Here is a 3,249-nt window from a genome sequence, read left to right as displayed (position 1 = left end):
GAGACTGGACCAGACGATCAACAACTCCAGGTGTAGAGCCGGCGATGACAATATCGTCAACGTAGACCAGCATATAAATCTGAACTCCATCCCGGGAGAAGATAAATAAGGACGTATCAGCCTTCGAGGATGTGAATCCGAGCTGAAACAATCGGGCACTTAGACGAGCGTACCATGCACGGGGAGATTGTTTCAAGCCATAGATGGAACGCTGCAGCTTGCACACATGCTGAGGGTACTGAGCATCTTCAAACCCAGGCGGCTGCTGCATATAGACCTCCTCGGTCAGGAATCCATGGAGGAAAGCGTTGGTCACATCAATTTGACGGAGAGTCCAACCGCGGGACACATCGAGGAGAGAACCGAGCGCACCGTAGCGGACTTCACAACCGGATCGAAGGTATCGCCGTAATCAATGCCATGCTGTTGTGAGTACCCGCGAGCGACGAGTCGAGCTTTATGCTTGTCAATAGAACCATCAGGGCGATGCTTGGTCTTGAAGATCCACTTGCAGCTAACCAGATTGACACCTGAGGGCCGAGGCACAAGACGCCATGTATTATTTTGGCGAAGGGCGACAAATTCATCGGTCATGGCAGCATGCCAGGCAGGCTCCCGAAGAGCATCGCGATGCGAGACAGGAGCGGCGAAGAAGGCACGCCGACAAGGATCATATCGCACGGTCCCATCAGTGAATTGCTTCGCACGGCGAGAGTCGGTGCGAAGACGTGTCGCCATGGGATGGCCGGTGACAGGGGCAGCAGCTGACGTAGCTGCATCGGAAGAAAGCCCCACCGAGGGTGATGCAGCCGGAGCGGAGCCGGTGGAGGGCGATGCGGCCGGGGCAGAGCCGGCAGAGGGCGACGCGGCCGGGGTGGGGCCAGCGGAGGGCGACGCGGGCTGGGCCGAACAAGGCCCAGTAGGGGCAGGCGACGAAGGCGCGGAAGGCGCATCCGACGGAGCTGCATGGGAGACCTCGGGAGTCTCCCCATGCCCATGCACGTCGATCGGGTGAGCGGGCGACGGTGACGAGGCTGGCACGAGGACCTGCACAGGGAACACAGCATCTGGAACAACATGGTCAGTAGACAAATAGGACAGGTCATAATTTCTCACATGAGCACTCATAGCCGGTTCGATGGAAGGAAAAGTGATGATGGACTCGGCTAGGGTGGAGATATCAACGGTGACACCGGGGGTCACATAAGGGAACACGGACTCGTCGAACACGACGTCACGAGAAATGTAAATGCGCCCGGTGGACCTATCCAGGCACTTGTACCCCTTATGCATAGGACTATATCCCAGAAAAACACACATTTTGGAACGGAAAGAGAGCTTGTGGGAATTGTATTTGCGAAGACTGGGCCAACAAGCACATCCAAAGATGCGTAAGAAGGAATAGTCGGGGTTTAATTTGAGGAGACGCTGCACAGGAGTGTCGTTGTTAAGCACAGAGGTAGGCATTCGATTGATAAGATAACACGCCGTTAAGAAGGCTTCATCCCAGTACCGGAGAGGGACGGAGGCGTGAGCGAGCAGGGCAAGGCCCGTCTCGACGAGGTGACGGTGCTTACGTTCCGCAACACCATTTTGTTGGGACGTATGAGGGCAGGACACACGGTGGGAGATGCCCGTGCGCTGAAAATACCGGTGGAGCTTGTGATACTCGCCCCCCCCAGTAGGACTGAACTGCCTTGATTTTGGTGCTCAAAAGGCGTTCGACGTGTGCCTGGAAGGTGTAGAAGACCTGCACAACATCAGACTTGTGTTTGAGAAGATAAATCCAGCAAAAACGAGAGTAGTCATCAATAAAACTAACATAGTACTTAAAACCTCCGGAGGAGGCAATAGCAGGACCCCAAACATCAGAGTGGATCAATTCAAGAGGCATAGTGGAAACACGATGAGATGCAATATAAGATAATTGGTGACTCTTTGCACGCGGGCAAGCATCACAAACCAACACAATATTGTCTGACGGCGAACAAGATAAATTATTCTTCCTAACAAGAGTTTGCACTATTTTATTTGTAGGATGACCTAAACGCTGATGCCATTGCGCGGACGTGGTCTTGGTGCCTGGAGAGGGCATGGCGAAACAATGATGACGAGGCTCGGCTAAAAGGAACTGGGTAGAGACCGCCCTTGCTTCTACCGAGAAGAAGAAGTTTCCTCGTGGCCTTGTCCTTGACACGAGAAAAATCACGGTGAAATTCCACAAAGACATAATTATCGGAAACGAGACGATATACGAGAAAGGAGATCTTTGTGGATATTTGGAACATGCGGGATATTTTTCAAGCGGAGGGAGGAACCGGCTAAAGTTGAATGACCAATGTGAGAAATTGACAAACCTGCACCATTGGCTACTTGCACGTGATCCTTCCCGCCGTATCGTTCGGCCATGTGGAGGCGCTCGAGATGACTGGTCAGGTGGTCCGTCGCCCCCGTGTCCATGTGCCAGTGGGAGTCATTGGAGCTGGTGGACGCCGAGTTGCCGGAGCGCTGGCGTGGGGGCACAAACTCAGGGTTGAAACGGTTGCGACAGTCGCTCGCCTCATGCCCCCAGTAGTTGCACAGCTGGCACTGGGGCCGCTGCTTCTTGCGGCTGTTTCGGCCATTGCCACCGCCGTTGTACTGACGGCGATCGCCGCCACCGTCGTTGGAGCGGTTGTTGGTGCTGCCCCCACCGTAGTTGCCGCCCCCACCGTAGTTGTTACTGCCGCCGTTGTTCTGGCGACGATCACCACCAGCGCCTTGACCGGTGCCGGGGCGCCCAGAGCTGTTGTCATAGGGGCGGTGCTGCGACGGCTGGCCGGCGGCGGGGAAGGAGCCAGGCCGGGATACTGCGTTTGCAGAGGAGGACCAGTCATCGGTCTGGGTCTGACCCGCACACGGGGACTCAAAGCTGAGCACGTGCGAGTAGAAGTCCGCGAGGGAGTCAGCGCGGTTGTCGCGGATCATGGAGGCCGCAAGGGGTTGAAGTCGGAGCCCAACCCTGTGATCATGTAGTCAATGATCTCATCGTCCTTGAGTGGTGATCCGGCGGCGGCCATGGTGTCCGCCAGAACCTTGACCTTGTTCATGTACTCGCTGGCGGTCATGTCATTCTTCCGCAGAGATTGGATCTGCCGACGGATGTGCCGAATGTTGGCACGGTTCGGGCACCAAACATGGCGTGGACTGCTTCCCACACCGCGGCGGCCGTAGTCCTGCCGATCATCCGCGGCGATGTCCTCGTCCATG

At 55.9% G+C, this 3,249-nt stretch overlaps 1 non-coding gene across 1 annotated transcript; it reads right to left on the bottom strand.

Moving 5' to 3' along the window:
• Positions 1-2,903: 2,903 nt before the first annotated feature.
• LOC124693880 lies at positions 2,904-3,041 on the bottom strand. Its single transcript, XR_007000326.1, has one exon. It is a non-coding gene; the product is annotated as a small nucleolar RNA Z247 (small nucleolar RNA).
• Between the last annotated feature and the right edge of the window lie 208 nt (positions 3,042-3,249).

This window comes from Lolium rigidum, chromosome 2 (assembly GCF_022539505.1).
Source record: "Lolium rigidum isolate FL_2022 chromosome 2, APGP_CSIRO_Lrig_0.1, whole genome shotgun sequence".
Classification (NCBI taxonomy): domain Eukaryota; kingdom Viridiplantae; phylum Streptophyta; class Magnoliopsida; order Poales; family Poaceae; genus Lolium; species Lolium rigidum.
Note: the sequence above shows the minus strand (reverse complement) of the source record. Positions and strands in the feature narration are given on the sequence as shown.